At 42.7% G+C, this 21,566-nt stretch overlaps 1 pseudogene; it reads left to right on the forward strand.

The window, feature by feature from the left end:
* The first annotated feature begins 14,290 nt into the window (after nucleotides 1-14,290).
* LOC126250464 (5S ribosomal RNA) lies at nucleotides 14,291-14,408 on the forward strand (annotated as a pseudogene).
* The last annotated feature ends 7,158 nt before the right edge of the window (nucleotides 14,409-21,566 follow it).

The following is a 21,566-nucleotide window of genomic DNA, read 5'->3' on the forward strand; positions in this document are numbered from 1 at the left end:
ACGACGCCGTAGTACTAACAAAATGGTCTTGGGTGAAATGTGTTCGTCGGCAGGGTGACTACGCTGAGGAAAAAATATGCAGACATGATGAATAAAAGTATAGATTGTTAATTTTATTTAAAAGGCTTTAAGAATTTTCACAGAAAAATTCGGTGGCATCACCTTTCAGTACTTCATCGTATTTCCGTAACAGTGTTCAGAACAATACGAGAGGAACAAATGCTTTCACTGAACCTGTAGCTAAAAATGCCCCAGCGTACATCCATAGCAACCGCGGTCTCCTTGCCAATATGATTAAAGAATTAGAAAATGGTTCAAATGGCTCTGAGCACTATGGGACTTAACTTCTGAGGTCATCAGTCCCCTAGAACTTAGAACTACTTAAACCTAACTAACCTAAGGACGTCACACACATCCATGCCCGAGGCAGGATTCGAACCTGCGACCATACGTTCGCGCGGTTCCAGATGTAGCGCCTAGAACCGCTCGGCCACTCCGGCCGGCAAAGAATTAGAATTCGTCGGAATGCCTCTGCAATTCGGAACGTCAAATAAATGTTGACTTGCGTTGGAGGTGATATCGGGCAGAGCTTGCAAATCTATAAGCCAGTGCCTCAAGTATTATTCAGGTACTTGATTTCTCGAGCTTATAACCACGTTAATATATGTATTAATGAATTTTGTCAGTAATTAGTGTATATGATACTGTAATGCATGTTGACACGATAAGTACGAATTATTTATGTCGTACCACTGTAGAACAACAGTGGTCGTGACAGTAAAGTTTTTATTGTATAAAGCACAGAGAACATCTTTCGTGTAACAATCCCGAGAAGGTCACAAAGTGAAAGAAATTGTCAAAGGAAGCCAAATATAATTTAATTTGCAGCTGATTTTCAGTCAAGTACTTATTGCGTAAAAAAGCAGTAGCAACTATAGTGGTGCAGATAGCACTGCGCTACTACTGCAGAAAATCAACTTAAATTAAAAGTGATTTAACTGAAATTCGTTTTCCATGATACAAGTATTCTAGCTTTCTCGTGGTCAAAGCAGTTTTAGAAATTTGTGTTTTGTAAATGATATGTTTTATAAATGACATTAGTACTAAAAAATAGTTTTTGCCACGAAAGCAAACTATTACAGCAAACATTTGCAAAGTTATAAGTAAAGAATGACTGTCAGTTTTTATCAGGTTTAGGCAGCTTTTCAAATAGATAGCATCATTGTGAGTTATGTAACACTGTAGAATCTCCATAAAGTGTTTCTAGTTATTGCTTTTTATTCAAATGGCTCCGAGCACTATTGGACTTAACATCTGAGGTCATCAGTCCCCTAGAACGTAGAACTACTTAAACCTAACTAACCTAAGATCATCACACACAGCCATGCCAGAGACAGGATTCCAACATGCGACCGTAGCAGTCACGCTGTTCCGGACTGAAGCGTCTAGGACCGCTCGGCCACAGCGGCCGGCTGCTTTTTATTGGTGATCATTAAGATAACTTATATCAGTCCATTCCATATTAATTCTTATGTGTTCATGTCTTTTATATGTAAGCTAGCGCGTGTGCGTTATATCAGTTTGCTGCTTTGTATCTCTCACAGGACATATACGTGATTTCAAAGTCACTACAATTATTTACCAAAATTAACTTTTGCTCGTTTCTGGAGCTGACGACCATCTTATTCTGCGATCTAAATTCATTCAGATCATATTGTGGCATTCACAATTACTGCTTAGGGACACGTGTCACAATAAAATCTTACATACTGTAGGGAAGCAGCCTACTCACGCCGTAGTAAATTCACATCAGTCTTTGCATTGTGTGCCAGCCCAGTCCGCTGTAACTAGCTCTGACGTCATAAATGTTGCGCAATACTTTAAAAATCAAACAAATAACCTAAAACATTTCTAGCATGTCAGGAGTAATACTAAAACAACATGTGTTGAATATCAGTTCGATAACTTTAGCCATTTTCGAAATTTTGACGTTTTTCTGTAAAAATCATTGGCGCAACAGAAAAGAGCTAGAGAATTAAAAATTGATAATTAGATTCATTTTTCATAATTATTTAATAAAAACAGTCTTCTGGGTCTCACAATTTAAGATTTTAGTGGAAATTCATGATTTTCTGGAATGAGATTTCACTCTGCAGCGGAGTGTGCGCTGATATGAAACTTCCTGGCAGATTAAAACTGTGTGCCCGACCGAGACTCGAACTCGGGACCTTTGCCTTTCGCGGGCAAGAGTACTTGCCCGCGAAAGGCAAAGGTCCCGAGTTCGAGTCTCGGTTGGGCACACAGTTTTAATCTGCCAGGAAGTTTCATGATTTTCTGGTTTTTGTCTTAAAACTTAAGGAAACAAGATAGATTAAGTAGGCTAATAAATAAGGCTAGGATGTTTATATTTAAGTAGGTTGGAGATCCGCTATAACTATGAAGATGTGAGAAGTTTCATTTGAATACCTATAAAACTATAGCGATAGCGTATCTCCAAAGGGCCAGTTCAGAGCTCGTCTACTGCGTGCAGTGTAATTAAATTAATTCTCTCGCCCAAAATATTTAACTTAGCCACGTCAAAATTTTATTATCAATACTTACCTGCGTGCTGAATGCACATTTAAATTAAGAGCTTCATCGGCCATCAGCAAGAGAAGCTATGATTTATTCAATGACTTAAAGTGGTGCATTACTAGCCCAGCGGCTAGTCGGGAGAGCCGATTTGATCATGCGTTCCCTTAGCCGTCCGCACCGCGGCTTTATATATAAGAACGCTGCGCGAAGAAGCAAGGCCCCAGTTCTCTCCAGACGCTGAATAGCACGCCATCTGTGTCAGGAGTCGCGTCGCGTTGGTATCATTGCTATAAACGGCCTCGGATGCCGTAGTAAGTTACTAGGGATACGCGTAACCATGAAATCTTTTCGAGTGAAGTGTTAATTCTGGGATGATTTTCATTATCTGGCTTCAGTTTGCGTATTGTATTTTCACGTGCCGCCGCGGGACAGACATTCTACCAATTATTTAGCGTGGCGTTTGATGAAACTTATCATCAAATTATGGCGAGCATTCATTTAAACATTTAATTTGGACATTTATAGTTGCATCAGAGCATTAGACTCTGAACTGCTCTGTTAGTTAGATTGGGTGGATTCTTTTGTTTTATTCTGTGACTTTCAGAATACAGAACGTTTTTTTTTTCACGACCGTTTTTGATTATAAATCCCGGACAATCTCCTAATTCCTCAGAGCTCTAAGCTGTAACTATAAGTGTATTCTCAGATGAAGTGGGCACTAGGAATTCTAATTACAGGCTTCACGTTTTGCTAATCACTTTCTGGTAGCCAATATTGTAGTTAGAGAGCCAGTGTTGAGAACGGCGAAAGACAGCACAAATAACATTCTAAATAATAGAAAATTAAGTGTTTCTACATTCTACAGAATTTTTATACAGCAAACATATTTTTTCTACCCGCCGCCCCACAATACGCCGTAGAGTGAAGATAGGTACGTTATAAGGGAAGTGAACAAGTTTGACGCTGTTTTGCAAGAAATTGATGCTACTTGACTTTTGCTATTATCTGTGATATCCTCAATGAGGAAGAAGTTTCTTCAGTGGACAACTCTCCAGGAATATTTCATCTCCTAAGATTTACACCATCAATGTCCTGTTATGTGGTGAGATCATTTTCCTCCTGCCGGCCACGGTGGTCGAGCGGTTCTAGGCGCTGCAGTCTGGAACCGCGCGACCGCTACGGTCGCAGGTTCGAATCTTGCCTCCGGCATAGATGTGTGTGATGTCCTTAAGTTAGTTAGGTTTAAGTAATTTTAAGTCTAGGGGACTGATGACTTCAGATGTTAAGTCTCTTAGTGTTTAGAACCATTTGAAAATGGTTCAAATGGCTCTGAGCACTATGGGACTTGACTACTGAGGTCATCAGTCCCCTAGAACTTAGAACTACTGAAACCTAACTAACCTAAGGACATCACACATCCATTCCCGAGGCAGGATTCGAACCTGCGACCGTAGTGGTCGCGCGGTTCCAGACTGTAGCGCCTAGAACCGCTCGGCCGCTAAGGCCGGCTGAACCATTTGAACCGTTTTCATTTTCCTCCCACAAAAACATTCTTTCTAATCAGCGACATTCTGTGATATCAGAGAATTTAGAGAAGTATCTGGTTGTTCATTGGTCTTCAAACTGAAAGGAAGTTGTGGTGTCACCGCCAGACACACTTGCTAGGTGGTAGCCCTTTAAATCGGCCGCGGTCCGTTAGTATACGTCGGACCCGCGTGTCGCCACTATCAGTGATTGCAGACCAAGCGCCGCCACACGGCAGGTCTAGAGAGACTTCCTAGCATTCGCCCCAGTTGTACAACCGACTTTGCTAGCGATGGTTCACTGACAAAATACGCTCTCATTTGCCGAGACGATAGTTTAGCATAGCCTTCAGCTACGTCATTTGCTACGACCTAGCAAGGCGCCATTATCAGTTACTGTTGATATTGATTCATGTACCGTCAAGACCGACGTTCTTCATTAACGGATTAAAGTTAAGTATTCCACCAGCTACGTCAGTTTTTCTAAATTCTAATTTCCTTGTCCTGTTCCAGACCTCACGCCAGCCTGCGTGAGCTAAAACGCATGCCTTTCGGCCTCCTCTAGTAACACGGTGTTGGCTCTCCTGCCAACCAAAACAGAAGTAGCTCAGTAAATTCAAGTTATTTTAGTGAGGAGATGTAACCGAAAATAATTTTTTTATTAGCCCAATATAGACTTCAAAAATAAAACATTAAGTAACGTACAATGAACCTTCATAATGTACTCTTCGTGTTTCCGGTACATGGTCTGTTAAGTTTACAAAAGTGAGTTGAGAGAATAACACGCCAACACTAAGTGTTTTATGAAGAGTTTTATGATTGGCAGTGTATGTTTGATGCTGGATTTTACTTTCGACGGTGCCTAATGGCACAAAATCTTTAAGCACTTGATAAAGGGATAACGTAGTCCAGAATAATGTTTTGGGAAAAATATCACATATTTGACAACTAGTGGCGTAACATTCCCAGTAGTCATTCATGAGAGAGTTGTACGATGGCTTCGTAACAAATAATGATGACAGACATATCGAACATGTCATAACCTAAATCCGAATATCGATAGTGACGTTTGCATGTTGAATAAAGTGTGTGCACGCTTTAGTTTGTAAGTAATTTAGCTTTTTTCATATACTTCGATAATTGCCACAATGTACGGGCTGCTTCCTGGACTCGGGCAGGCGCGCCGGCCCCGGATCGAATCCGTACCGCGGATTAACGACGAGGGCGGTTTTCCGCAGCCCACTAGGTGAATACCGGGCTGGTCCCCACGTCCCACCTCAGTTACACGACTCGCAGACATCTGAAACCGTTCGCCTTATTTCATGGCTTCCACTAGCCGCATATAGGTGGGATACACTAATTCCGTCCTGGGGGGTACGGGGTGGTAACAGGAAGGGCGTTGGCCACCCTCTGATATTAACATTGTCACATCCATAGGAAACAAGGCAGACCCCGAGTTGAAGTGGGACAAAGACCCAAAGAAAATGACGATGATGAATTGTCACCCTGTAGAATTTCCCAACTTTCCTTGGTATATTCTGGGGCTCTGCCGAGTATTTGAATTCAAAATACCTATGCATCTCATCAAACCTCAACCTTGTTTATCTGTTTGTGCTATTCCATAGCCGGCCGTTGTGGCCGTGCGGTTCTAGGCGCTTCAGTCTGGAACCGCGAGACCGCTACGGTCGCAGGTTCGAATCCTGCCTCGGGCCTGGACGTGTGTGATGTCCTTAGGTTAGTTAGGTTTAAGTAGTTCTAAGTTCTAGGGGACTGATGACCTCAGATGTTAAGTCCCATAGTGCTCAGAGCCATTTGATCCATTTGCTATTCCGTCCTGTTTGCGTGTTCTTAAGCAACCACCCACCCGTGTTTTGAAGCCATATGTGAATACTGTAACGGTTACAGGTCCCACTAACAGGCTACTTTGTTCGGATGCAAAATATTTCGAAACTGTTCACCACACATTTTAGACAGTTAAAATTAGTTGCCTTAACTTTCACTTCGGGTGTTTTATCCAAGCCGATAAATGCACTAGATGGTACATCAAAAACCTTTATAGACTTGGGGGTCGCTACAAGGTAACGCAACAGAAATCGACCACATCTGTGCTATGTGTTCCGTGTCTTTTTTTGGAAGCTAGTTATACGAATGGACTTGTATATTTTTTTTCCATATGGGCGGGGGAGGGCTGTCAGCGGCACAATCCGCCGCTCTTCAGCCGAGTGACATGACAACTTAAAATAAGAATAAAATGTTACATACACAAGGCGATAAATGGGAACTTAAAACAGAATAATGGGAGAAAATGGAGGTAAAAAATAGACTAACACGGAGACGTTCATGGAGGACAGTTAAAAAAAAAGTCACCAGAAACTTAAAAAAAAAAAAAAACACAGTTGGCGATTCTTCAAAATTCAGAGAAGACGCTGAATGGACATGCACAGGTTAAGAGTCGGCCACAGTAGTAAAAACACTCTGGAACAAGACTTGTATTGGTGTATTTTAAGTTTCTACTTCTATTCAGTAAGGATGCAATGCGAGAGGTTTGTTATCGTCCTCTCCATAACCTAGTATTCGGTTGGGTGTTTCACAACACAGTTCAGTGCAGTATTCAGCCGGAACTTCCATCTACTTAGTTTCACATTTGTATTTTGTGCTGTGGAACACGCAAGTTCTTCACTTCGGAGTACTGCAGATACGTTATCTGATTAGAAGAATCCGGACATCCCTACGTAATGCGGAACTGACCACTAGATGTCACTATTGGCAGACCCACCAGTGTATAAGCAGGCAGGTAGTAGTGTATTGTCAGTAGGGAAGCAGTAACAGCAGCGTGGGGCGATCGGAAGAGCCCAGTGACATCGGGCGTAGACTGTCATTGGATATCACCTGAGTAACAACTGGTTCAGGATATTTCAAACCTATGTAATGCATCTAAGTATATTTTTCTCAGTGTGAGAGCCAAAGTAAATGGTTGATCAGTAATCGCACTTACGAGCACATCTGCGCACATTATTATCGCTGTTGCTGTTCGTTTTTCCGATAGCTTCTAGCAGAAATGTTCTAATGTACTAACATGCTCATAAGTATCCGAACGACCGAAATTGCGTTTTACCTGATATGTATGCAGCCCATATAACGTAACTGTCGTGCAGATCCTTTAATCTCTCTTCGTTACAGTCGTTACTATGCAAAATGGTTACCACAATTGACCCCTAGAAAACATTGCTTTGTCTGGCAACAACACTAGATGTAAATTAATGTGACTTAGAATATCGGGGAACACGTTATTAGAGATGACCCAGTTCTTAACGTTTGTAAGCTCAGGTTAATTGCGTTCAATGACACTTCTAAAATGTTACCATTCGTATTAATATCTGAGATAACTAATGCTCCTGACTGAATCACATAAATCATTTCGTAATTATTTCCCTTTGTCTGTTTTGTTTGCGTATAAGAGCATTTTCAAGAGTATCTGGACTTCCAAAGTTCGACGATATTTCGAAGTATTCCTGCTCTCTTAAAGGTTTTCCAACCTCGTCTACTATTCAGTTAGAAAACCGCGAGTACCAGCGTCAGATGCATTATGGAAACCTCACCATCGACAACTTATGACTAATAATTTTATTGTATTCACGATGGCACGTGGATGTATGTGGAATTCGAAAGTCAGCTATCGCTCTTGTTATCTAACACAAAGTGTCATTAAAACGCTAAGTTATTCAAGAGCAGCTAGCTGTGGATACGTCTGAACTTCAAAAAACATGACCATCCGTTTTGTTCTGGTTGTGGATTCAAACCTAGTGCCTATAAGCAATGCAAAATAAGCAAAATTTTCGTACCTTCCCGAGACTCGAACACAGGACTGATCTTAGTTGCTAATTAGGCGTAAAAAGGCTTGATATATCTCATTTTCAACTAGTATCAGTAAAACCTGAGCTTTTGATTACATGACGAAAATCTTTGTACTAGACCGGGTCTCCTATCCAGCAAGTATTGCTCCTGTTAACAAACCATTAAAGAATTTAAACATGGTTTCATTCACATTCGAACACATCACCTACTCGGATTGTCAACTAAGCACAGTTAAAGGTTTGATATCGAATTTTTTAGTACTGACGAGATGTTTGAACCTGAAATTACGAGGTGAGTGAATAATTTTTTCCTTTCTGGGATTCGAATCCGGCATCTATCACTGTTGTTTGCCAGCGTAAATTGGTTTCTTTCACTAGTGGGAAGACGAGCGCACGGTTGAACTAGAAATAACGTGACTGAGAATCAAACCCCGCACATTTCGTCGTTGACTACACACGAATGTATGTTAACTATCGAATTCTTTTTTACCAGTAGCTAGGAGTTGCATGTATGAACTTGAAATAAGTGACAAAAATTTCTGTGTCTTACTGGAAATCTAAACCGTCCAATATTGTTATTGATGACAACGAATGAAGAGACGTTAAAAATCAAAGTTATTTTCCACCCCAACTAGGTGTGCTAATGCTAGACCTCAAAAAGACGTGATGAAAGTTTTTATGCTGGACTAGGATTTGAAGCCAACCACGCATGTTGCTTGGAGACATTGAGGGGTTTGGAATTTCGGAAAGACAACGAATTGATGGAACTGTATCGTCACGATGGAATCAAACACCGCACACGGAAAAATCCGAGTTCGAATTCCAATCCAGTATCTTCAGTATCTCAATCTCAAATAAAATATGGAATAGTGAACTGTGACCTGTGACTTTACTTGAAGTTTGGTTCATTAGCTAAATAAAATTACTAGTGTAAGAAAAACTGCTCGTGACAGAGCTTCTATAAGCTGCCACCTGCACATCAGATGTGGCCCAAACCAAATTGTAGTCAGTAGCGAAGGGACATCATGTGAAAATGTGTGTGAATTCCTAAGGGACCAAACTGCTAACCTTATCGGACCCTAGACTTAAACACTACTTAAACTAACTGATGATAAGAACAACACACACACCTATGCCCAAGGGAGGACTCGAACCTCCGGCGGGAGGGACCGCACAACCCGTCACATGACGCCTCAAACCACGCGGGCACTCTGCGCGGCCATCGTGTTAAATTGAATTTGGGAACGCTATGGAATCCTACGTTATTCACATGGCTTAACCAGAGGTGAACAGAATCGGTTTGTGCCTGTTAAAAACTGTCACATAAAGTGGGAATCAAACCTTAACCACTAAATGTGGCTTCGTCATGATTTTGTCATATCACAGATGCGCCACACTGGATGAGGATTCTGACTCCCTGGAGTAAATGACAGTCTGTTCAATACATTCATTTCCTTGTTAGACAGGACGGCCATAGTAAGCTGCCTCAGCTACCAAATACGTAATTTTAATTTGATTTTGTAATCACTGAAATAAAATTACATAACGGTATAGCTGCGCTCTACTAAAACTAAGATTCGGTGGTTTTGGTACACTGCATCAATGACATAGTAAATGGTTGGACTACCGGTAGTTTTGGTAGAATTAGTAGAGAAAGAAACATAAATGAATGTGTAAGAGAGAAAATGGGAGCCGTCGACTCCTCTGTTTTTCTTTTATTTGTTTGTTTTTCACATAATTACAATCGTACATCAGTTAGTGTTTGTCCATTGTATATTTTATATCCATACAGAATATAAATTGCATTTTACAAGTAAGAAAAATTAATTTGTCGGGAAACTTCTGCGCTTTTATGTAGACAAAGCAGTTAGTTTTGATGCAAGTACAGTTTATATACCTACATATATAATTATTGTTGTTATTTTTTACTCAATAGAACATTCTTCGTCATGGTCAAAGACAACCATTTCCTGTTGTTATTGATAAATGCGAAAGTTGGTTATGAATAACAGAGACCTGTTTCCTATAAATTGGACGAATTATTGAAGCGATGTTTGATGTATTTTTGTTTCGCGGTTTATTTATTTTACCTTTTTGTTGAGGAAATTACGTTTTCTAGCGCTATATGATAAATATGTATTTTTTTCTTTATTTTTACTGCAACATCCCTCCGTTTCACGTTACAAATAAAATTTTTGAATAAAATTTGAATTGAAATTTGACGGTTTCAGTTTTGCTACAAATACTGTTAGTTCTTAAGCAACATATATATTTAGAACAAAATGTTTCGAAAGTCAGGCAGTCCTTTACTAATCTTCATTCAGTTCCAAGACGGTTCACCGTTTTTAGGAGAATCAAATCAAAAATGGTTTAAATGGCTCTGAGCACTATGGGACTTAACATCTGAGCTCATCAGTCCCCTAGACTTAGAACTACTTAAACCTAACTAACCTAAGGACATAACAAACATCCATGCCCGAGGCAGGACTCGAACCTGCGACCGTAGCAGTCGCTCCGTTCCAGACTGAAGCTCGTAGAACCGCTCGGTCACTGCGGCCTGCTTAGGAAAATCTAGTAAGATACTGATCGCATTTGTAAAGACAGCGATCGTTATGAGGTAACGCCCAATAGTTACGCGATACAGCCAGTATAGAGGTAACGTGGTTATGACCTTAACTGACCAAAGCTACTAGGAAAGCTACCATAGCCTACGCTTGCTTATGATAGTATGTTGTTGTTTTACAACTCTACGTAACGGCCTTCTGCACAAGCTGCCAGCACTACAGAATGCACTTAAGTTTCCACATGAAGTGATGCCTTTTTCTTGAGGTACTCTGCTACACTATTCGTTCGTGATAAGCGTCGCGCACTGCAAAAGAAAAGCTGAGTTATTGAACCCGATTTGTCCATAATTTAGTAAACCACACCTCATCTGTCCGCTAATAGTATTAATCTGCTCGAAGCTCAGAGATAATTGACTTTATTTTCGAATCCGTCAGTAACAGCAAAACCTGTACTGGTCAGAGCGATTTTTGCTCCACCGGCCTACGTCTGCCTGACGCTCGCCGGCGTGATTCCCAGAAAATCCATGTTGAAATTTTACGCATTTTCTGGTACGTTAAATGTCTATGGGGCGAATAAGCGTCGCGCAGGGGCTAAGGGTTGCCGCTGCCACGCTGGCGGTACGGATTCAATCCCCGCCCGTGGTTTTTTCTTTTTTTTTCAATTTCATTGTAGGCCTACATACTATCATTAAATAGCATGTCAAACAAAATAACTCAAAAATAATTTTCGCCGTACTAATTACATTAATAATTCAATCAATAACTTTGTATTCCACCTGTGGTTAGAAGTTAAAATCCCAAACATTTGGACAGCTCCAAAGAGTTCGCTACGATGGACGAGGTATTTACAGCGGCGAAAGCATTTCAGATACAGACAAAGGTACTCATCCGTAACTTTGAACTCGATTATGTGATTAACACAGATCAAACCGGTTGCCAGTACCAGTCGATGCACAATACATCCCTTGTGGAACAAGGAGAGGAAAACTTTTTGAACAAGATTAGTCCTACATCGACAGCACATATACTATAACTGCGTCAGGAAGGTGTTCCCTTAAGTTTTCTTATGTATGCAAGAACCATGGTGGATGTTTGGTTGATTTGTTCAAAAAAGAGTTGAAGAGCTGATTCATAAATTAAAAAAAAATGTAATTGTGACTTACATGATATGAGGTAATTTCACGAAAGTGCTGTAAGAAGGATTTTTAAAATCTTTCGTTCTTCTCTAAGTGAGACAAGAAAAATTTCTTCACAGTTTGATTCGGAGGGAGGGCAGTCTGTTCAGACAATTGATGATAAAATCCCTGTAGATGAAAGTAAAGCATGCACCTGCAACGTGAAACTTATCCCACCCAAACGTAATGCCCTCTGCCAGGCCTGTGACGTTTATTTTTACAGACAGCTTAAAACTTTCACGAAAAAAATTTAAAATGCTTCCGACTTTCTAAAGACTTAGAGAAATATCTTCTAGGGAAGATTCCATAACAAAAAAACATTCTTTAATTCTGCATCAATTCAGTGCATCTGCTTTCACAGGTATGATCAAATATTCGTGGTTCGCATCGACGTTCATAGAAGAAAGGGAATCTTTTTGAATTTAAGCAAATTGTTTTCTGGTATAGTTTCTGAAAAGTTTGAGTGCCAGCAATGCAGTTACATTCATTAAGTGTGCGTGGTGCTCTAAGTGTTTCAGTTGCTTCTACGACAAATACCACCCGAAGTTCTGTTCTGTCACAGCAAGCGATACAAACCGTAGCGAGTAAACGATTTTTTAATCTATTATGTAACAAACGAAACACATATTTGAAGAAATTTCCTGAAAAAAAAAGTGAATGAAATGGGGGGGGGGGGGGGGGAGTTGTACTCGGACCGTCACCCCGTCGACATGGAAGCCGTAAACCTTAGCTCCTGCGCTATACTCACCCGGATTAAAAAACACCATTATCGTGACCGATGAGCGCGTTCGCATAAAACTTGAACAGTAATTTTGTGGGAAACCAGGGGCCGTCTCATGAAAACCCGGTAGCCAAGTATTGAGGACAGGTGCTCTACAACATACCTAAGACCCTTCAAATCCATGATTAACAGGTCTGACGGTCCCCTTGTGAGTGTACACTACGCGGTAACAAGAACGTTCCAACCAGTGCTTACGCGGCATATGACATGATGAATACTAAGTATGTAATCTACAATTGTGGTCAAAATTTTCTCAGAAAAATTAGGATGGTGCATAAGGTCGTGGCGTTTGTGTCTGGTGTGTTGGTGCGCATGTTAATATCAGTGAAGTTATCAACTTTACTTTTATATTTCAGGTTCTAGTATTGTTTTTGCAATGTTATCTCGAATGTGCATATTTGAAGGTTGTGAGTAGCGTTGTTTTTGGGTTAGAAAATGGAGCGTTAGACGGGCGAACGTTTAACGTGGTGATATTTTATTTTCTTGGAATTTAATAGAGGATTGAAGGCAGTGGAGGAAGCTCGAACATTAGCGCCACGTATGTGGTGAGGAGTATCGAACAAATCACATCAGAAAACAGATTTCTCGCTTGATGTAGGATTGTTTTAACATGAATTATTAGCCACATCCGGGAAGCTTAACAGATTTTACTCTGCCATGTAAGCAATAAAATGGTCTTCTCCCTTGAGACTTGATCCTGGAACCAACGCAGCCTTGGAATTAAAACGCAACGATGTTTCCCTCAGACCTAACAAACACCTGCCACATTCAGTGCTGCCTCATTGTCGTAATGATTGCTAAGACAGATAATTAGCAACGAAAAATACGAAATTAGTTGTAGTTTCTGTCTGAAATGATGGCTGTGAACAGAAATCATTCACCATAAGCGATAATCATTCAGCATATTTAATTGATATACCAAGAAAATATCAAATGAATTTAGCAGGGTAATACTGTGTCAATCCAGGAAGTAACTCGATTATTACAGTGTTGTCAGACATATCGTACAATGTTTCCATGTCTCAAAATATACAAAAACTGGTTCAAATGTCTCTGAGCACTATGGGACTTAACATCTTAGGTCTTCAGTCCCCTAGAAGTTAGAACTACTTAAACCTAACTAACCTAAGGACATCACACACATCCATGATTCGAGCCTGCGACCATAGCGGTCGCGCGGTTCCAGACTGAAACGCCTAGAACCACTCGGCCACTTAAGCCGGCCCAAAATACACACATTCATCTATAAATATGGAGAAACCCAACAAAGACATCACTAAAAATAAAAGTCGACAGTAGAAGTCGACAGTCATGACCACAGGCTGTAAAGCCAGCCAACCAAAATGTGTGAAAAACAGTAAAATTGTGTACATACGAAGAAAAGAAGGAATAACAAATGCTTAATACCAAGACTGGCTTAAGCCTCAAACAGTGCCATGCGTTTGAAGGAAGTGTTTAAGTTTAGACTATCACTTCGGCAGAATAACGTTAAGCAGATAATTTTCGTTTGTTTGTAGGTACACATCTACAGTCCTGGTACACACTGAAAACCCACTATACAGAAACATAGCATGCCACTAGAGGAGGAATTCTTCAATATCTGAAGAAGCGCAGTCAAAAAACCATCTGCTAGTGCAAAATGGAATGTGGTAAATATAGGTATATTTTAGAAACTTACGTAAACTATTAAGTATTATGGAACGTACCAGAACTACCATGGTTCACAACAGCCGAAAGTTTCTTGAGAGATGTAGTAATCATGAGGCGGTCGACATCGAATTTGGTACGTTTGGTTTTTTATCCTCGTGTGTGTCAAATAGCCAACGGCCTTGCCACAGTGGTAACACCGGTTCCCGTCAGATCATCGAAGTTAAGCGCTGTCGGGCTGAGCTAGCACTCGAATGGGTGACCATCCGATCTGCCGAGCGCTGTTGGCAAGCGGGGTGCACTCAGCCCTTGTGAGGTAAACTGAGGAGCTATTTGATTGAGAAGTAGCGTCTCCGGTCTCGGAAACTGACATTCGGTCGGGAGAGCGGTGTGCTGACCACATGCCCCTCCATATTCGCATCCAGTGACGCTTGTGGGCCGAGGATGACAAGGCGGCCGGTCGCTACCTTTTTGTCTTCATGGCCTGCCCGGGAGGAGTTTAGTTTAGTTTAGTTTTAGTGTGTCAAATAAAAACTTTACACCCAGTTAAAGCAGGAAATACACCTACTTGTCGAAAGCCTGAATAACTAGCTTTTGCATCGCGGACCGTTGCGAGACTAGCAGGAAGCGAGTCACTGAGGTTCTGGAAGCCACCGATATAAATGTGGAGCCATGCCGAGTACGGTTCCACGGCCAGCTGCGCTAGATACCTTGTTTGACGATACATGGTGCGAACAGCCAGCTAGAGATGGTCCCACAGATTCTCGTTTGAACTAAAATCCGTGGGGTTTGGTGACCAGAGAACTACGGCAACCTCATCCCGGTGCTATTCGAACCATGCACATACACTATGACCTGTGTGACACATCGCATTGTCCTGCTGGTAGATACCATCGTGCCGAGGAAAGCAAAGTGAATATAGGTGTGGATATGATCCCCAAGGATGGATGCATACTTGTGTTGATCTGTTGATCCTTCCAGAATGATGAGATAACACAGAAAATGTCAAACATTTCCTAGGCTATAATGCTCCTCCCGTTCAACGATTGTGGCAGTGTGTTAACTTTCAGTCCGATGGAGCACAAAACGTGATTCTTCTGAAAAGCCCGCCTGTCGGCACTCATTGGACGTCTAGTTGCTGTACTGACATGAAGATTCCAGCCTTTGTCGCCGATGAACAGCTGTCAGCATGGGTGCATGAACCAGGCGCCTACTGCGAAGGCCCATGCGCAGCAACTTTTACAGAACGGTCGTTGAGGAGACACTGTTGGTGGTGCCTTGATTCATCTGAGCGGTCAGTTGCTCAACAGCTGCGCATGTATTCGCTCAAACACGACTCCGCAGCCATCGTTCATCGATGTCGTGTATGGCCCATGGTGTACGACACTTGCCTTAGCGCCGTGGATAGCAAATGGCTCTGAGCACTATCGGACTTAACATCTGAAGTCATCAGTCCCCTAGAACTTAGAACTACTTAAACCTAACTAACCTAAGGACATCACACACATCCATGCCCGAGGCAGGATTCGAACCTGCGAACGGCGCGGTCGCGAGATTCCAGACGGAAGCGCCTAGAACCGCTCGGCCACTCCGGCCGGCGCCGTGGATAGCACCATTTTGCCATGTACGGTATAGTTAAACCATGGCGGGACGCAAACACTTTATAGACTCAGCCGTTTCGGAAATGCTTCCCCAGTTAGCCCGAAAGCGAATGATCATATCCTTTTGAACATCAGATAAATCGCTCTATTTCCGCAGAACAACGACTGGAGTGGTCTTGTCCACCCCCAGTAGCTGAGTGGTGTTGATTCCTGTGTCTCCCACTTCTCTAAGCACCACAGGCTCTGTGGTGGTGAGGGTGACACTGTGGCCAGGGCTCGGGTTTCGACCCCTGCCCACTTTGCCCCCTGAGCCCCCACCGGTCCACTATACCCCCTCCCCCCCCCCCTAAAAAAAGAGGTAATGTGCCAGTCTACCGACTACAAGCAGCTTTGGTTCGCGTTTCGAGACTCACTGAACGCCAGGTTTTTAATTCTTTTGTAGCATAGCTACAAGCAAGCAGATAGAAACTCAATAAGGGAATCGTAAGAAAAAAAAAGTGGTCAGCGTGACAGAATGTCAATCCTAAGGGTCCGGGTTCGATTCCCGGCTGGGTCGGAGATTTTTCTCCGCCCAGGGACTGGGCGTTATGTCTTTCTCGTCATCATAATTTAGTGTCCTCGGTGGCCCAGATGGATAAACCGTCTGCCGTGTAAGCAGGAGATCCCGGGTTCGAGTCCCGGTCGGGGCACACATTTGTAGCTGTCCCCTTCGAGGTATATCAGCAACGCCTCTCAGCAGCTGAGGGTTCAATTAATTATAGCCGGCTCGGTAGCTCAGCGTGTTCGGTCAGCGGGTTTAGCTACCCTCTGTAATAAAAAAAAAACTGAGTGAACGGAACAACGAACAACCTGAACGAGTGTCATCGGAAGTCCGCCACGAACAAAGTCAACGAACAACATAGAAGAAAAAGGAGATTAAAAAAAAAAGTGCTCAGCGCGACAGAATGTCAATCTTAAGGGCCCGGGTTCGATTCCCGGCTGGGTCGGAGATTTTCTCCGCTCAGGGACTGGGTGTTGTGTTGTTCTAATCATCATCATTTTATCCCCACCGACGTGAAAATCGCCGAAGTGGCATCAAATCGAAAGACTTGCACCCGGCGAACGGTCTACCCGACGGGAGGCCCTAGTCACACTTTTTTTAATTGCACGTTGACTATGGACGTAGGCGGTCGTCACATTAATGTGACTGGACCATGTACGTATTCAATTAACTATCACTTTCCTAGACGTTAGGTCATATAATTTCTCATACTTAAGAAAACAGAAACAAAAGCAAGAAACATTTTTTTAAACATAAGGAGAAAATTATAATAACAATTACTTCAAAAGAAAACACTTTCCAGAATATGTGATTTATTAAGACACTAGGCCATGTCAAACGACCACAACTAACGAACCCATTGTGTTTTAAAACATTTTCCATTGTTGTTAATGTTATCAACTATTAACATCTAAACAAACTTTATGAGTCACTGAACAATTTATTCTACACGGTGCATTAATAACTAAGTGGCACCTAAGTCAATTTGCTGTGCCACTTACTACATGCCAGTAGCCTTCATCTGGCAAGACAGTCGTCCTTCGCCACTGGAGCACTCAGCCAGTTTCATCCTTGTTTCCGATGCAGTTTTCGAATATGTGTTTGTCGAGCGAGCCACTGTCCATGCGGCAGTTCTGTCCCAGTGGAACGCCACTGACAGGGGTGAAAACTTCCGTGTCAGTGCCTTCACGGTCAACCCACCCTCTTTCAATGTAATTTGCTGGCGACGTTATTCGCAACACATGTACACTGTACAGTCAAATCTACAATTTCTGAATCAATTTCGATTTCTTTTTTGAAGATTCTAAATCTTGATGCCATTATACTCAACGCGTTTTCAACCACTTTGCGTGCACCCGATAAAAGATAGTTGAATATACACTGATCAGCCAGAACATTATGACCACTGACCTACCATCGATATAAACCCGCCCAGGCGGTAGCAGCGTCATCTGGCGAAGAATAACGGCGCATGTACTGTCAGTGAGAGTGCGGTTCTGTGTGTGGAACGGGGAAGGCGCGCGATCTACCTGAGTTTGACTGAGGGCAGATTGTGATGGCCCGGAGGCTCCACACAAGCCTTTCGGAAACTGTTCTAGTAGTCGGGTATTAGAGGAGTGCTGTGGTGAGTGTCTTCAACACGTGGTGAAACAAGTGTGAAATCAGGTCCAGAGGTCGTGGGGTTGGGTGGCCACCCCTCATTACAGATGTCGGACGTCGTAGGCTGGACAGATTGGTAAAACAGGACAGGGGCGAACTGTGACGGTACTAACATCATACTTTTATTCTGGGCAGAGTACAAGTGTGTCTGAACACACAGTGCACCGAACACTCATAACGATGGGCCTTCGCAGCCGACGACCCATTCAGATGCCAATGTTAACACTACGACATCGGCAGCTACGAATGAAATGGGCAAGTGGCCATCGGAACTGTTGGCGCAATGACAGAGCGTTGCATGGTCTGATGAATCCCGATACCTTCTTCATCATGCCTATGAAAGGGCGCGAATCTGTCGTCTTCCAGGGGAACAGCTCCTTGACACATGTGCTGCGAGACGGAAACAAGCTGTCGGCGACTCCATTATGCTCTGTGGTACATTCACGTGGGCATTCATGGGTCCAGTGCAGCTCCTGCAAGGCACCGTGATGGTAAAGGAGTATCGTGCACTGGCCACAGGTCAAATGTTCAAATGTGTGTGAAATCGTATGGGACCAAACTGTTAAGGTCATCAGTCCCTAAGCTTGCACACTACTTAACCTAAATTATCCTAAGGACAAACACACACACCCATGCCCGAGGGAGGACTCGAACCTCCACCGGGTCCAGCAGCACAGTCCATGACTACAGCGCCTGAGACCGCTCGACTAATCCCGTGCGGCGGCCACAGATCATGTACACCCCTTCATGACAATCATGTTTCCCAACGGCAGTGGAATTTTTCAACAAAATAATATGGCATGTGACAAGACAGGAGTGTGTGGGGTGGTTCGTGGAACATAGTGGCGATTTAAAATGTGACCGCCCGGTTAGCCGTTCGGTCTAACGCACTGCTTTCCGGGCGGGAAGGTGTGCCGGTCCCCGGTACGAATTCGCCCGGCGGATTAGTGTCGAGGTCCGGTGTGCCGACCAGTCTGTGAATGGTTTTTAAGGCGGTTTTCCATCTGCGTCGCCGAATGAGGGCTGGTTCCCCTTATTCCCCCTCAGTTACACTATGTCGTCGGTTGCTGCGCAAACACTTTCTCCACGAACGCGGACACCATAATTACTCTACCACGCAACAATGGGGTTATACTCGTCTGGTGTGATACGTTTGTGGGGTTGTGTACCACTGATGGCTACGGCGGGGACGAGGTCTCTCCGTCGTTTCTAGGTCCTCGGTTCCATGCAATACAATACAATTGATGTGCTGGCCCCCCATCTCGCCAGATCTGAAGCCGATCGAACACATCAGGGATGTGATCGGACGTTGGGTCGGAGCTCATCGCCCCCCCCCCTCCCCCCTCACCGAAATTTACGGAAATTAGGTGACTTGTGTGTGCAGATGTGGTGGTAACTTCCTTCAGCGACCTATCAAGACCTCATTGCTTCCATGTCACCACGCGTCGCCGCGGTTATCCGTGCCGAAGATAGACATACCGGCTATTAGGCAGGTGGTCATATTGTTCTGGCTGATCAGTGTACTTTCCCCTAATATCAAATATCATTTGGAACAGGGCTTTATTCAGTTCGTTTGCAAAGGGAACGTGTCATCGGCCAAAACACAGTGGTCATTAGGGAAATCTGATGTACTATTGTCTAAGGCTGAAAACCGGAATACACTTCCGTCTTCGGCTCTTCCATTGGTTCCCACATCTCTGTATAGAAAGTTACAATCAGCATCTAACGGTGCAAACGGATAACGCTGTAATCTCCTCTGTAGTTATAAAACTCAGAAGAACTCCCAGACAGACGCTTTGTGGCCCATGCTTTCCGTCAATAGCACCACAACATAAGGGAAACTTCCACTTTTTTCAATTTTTATTTGCATTTCCACCCATTACTCCGATGTTTGTGTGAACTAAAAATGAAATTAAAATTTAATTAAAAAGGAACTAAAATTTGCAAGCGTGTACAAACTCATTAATACAAACATTGAGTGTTGTGAGTGCATTTAATTATTGGTAGTCTTTTAATTTCAGGTTGCACCAGCTGCCAGTGCTAAAGACGATGGGACGGACGACGAAGTTGACGCACCTGATTCTCAAACTATTGACATCGAATAGAATGTCAAGAGCTCATCACAACCTCCACTACTGTTTCAACAACCACTGGAAAAAAAAAGCAGCATGTAAACGAGTTAGCAAAAGTTGAGAGTCCCATTGAGAAGTTACTGCATTTTGCAGCTCAGTTGAGGAACCTACCATTGGAAAATAGACTTACTTGCTTGGACTACTATATTCAATCAATGCTGACAAGAGAGACTCAAATTGTTAGTGGCCCAACAACCATCAACTAGTCATCGAGTAAAACAGAAGTGATCTATGGCGTTCCACAAGGTAGTATTATAGGCCCTTTGCTGTTCCTTCTCTATATAAACGATTTGGGAGACAATCTGAGCAGCCGTCTTAGGTTGTTTGCAGATGACGCTGTCGTTTATCAACTAGTAAAGTCACCAGAAGATCAAAACAAATTGGAAAACGATTTAGAAATGACATACAGGGTGGTCCATCTGAAGTTTCGGATGAGATTATCTCGAAAACTATACATAGGGTAAAAATAGTGGGTAAGACAAGTTCGTAAGCTCAAAGGGGGACATCAAATGATACTACACGTTACCCCCAGCACCGCCCCCTTGGGTGGGGCGGGGGGCAACTTTTAAATCTTAAATGGAAACCCCCATGTTTTATTGCAGATTCGGATTCTCATAAAAAAGTAATCAAGTATTGTCTGAAACATTTTTTTTAAACCATTGGCAGATGACGCTGAAATCGAGAAAAGTTAAAATTGGGGGAGAACTTCAAATTAAAATTGGGGGGATAATTTAGAATGATCCGAGGACGCATCAAATCGATACAAAATGTGCACCAATTCTTTCATTACGTCAAATTAAGCCATTTTTTTTAGAAAATGTATCCCACCCGCCACAGTTTTTTATAGAGGGAGGCGGAATGGTATTAAAATCTTGTTAGGGAAGTCTTCACATTACTCACCCGACTATGGCGCTACCGTGGCCAAACTGCGAATTATGGCTCAGTATAAAGGTCAGTGCAATGCGATCAGACGTCACTTCAAATGGTTCAAATGGCTCTGAGCACTATGGGACTTAACATCTGAGGTCATCAGTCCCCTAGACTTAGAACTACTTAAACCTAACTAACCTAAGGACATTACACACATCCATGCCCCAGGCAGGATTCGAACCTGCGACCGTAGCGGTCGCGCGGTGACGTCACTTCACTTTCAGATTGTAAACCGTTAACATTAACAGACGAAAGTAAATTATTTTTTAGCGAAACATAGCTCACTGTCCGCCTACAGAGATTGTTGATATGATGTTAATTTTAGGTGAATGCCATAATTACGCTGCAGCTGCGCAATTGTATGCGTATCGTTTCCCAAACAGACGACATCCAAGCGAAAACATTATTCGGAATTGCATTCAATGAGCTCGAAATGGATACATGTACCGTCCACCTCGTCATCGCGAATACAATAAAAATGACGCTCATACCCTTACCGTTCTCGCCTATGTTCGACTGGATCCCGAAATTAGTAGTCGTGCGATTCAGAGACAAACTGGAATACCGAAATCAATTTTGAGGAAT

The sequence above is a fragment of the Schistocerca nitens genome, chromosome 3 (genome assembly GCF_023898315.1).
Source record: "Schistocerca nitens isolate TAMUIC-IGC-003100 chromosome 3, iqSchNite1.1, whole genome shotgun sequence".
Taxonomy (NCBI): Eukaryota; Metazoa; Arthropoda; class Insecta; order Orthoptera; family Acrididae; genus Schistocerca; species Schistocerca nitens.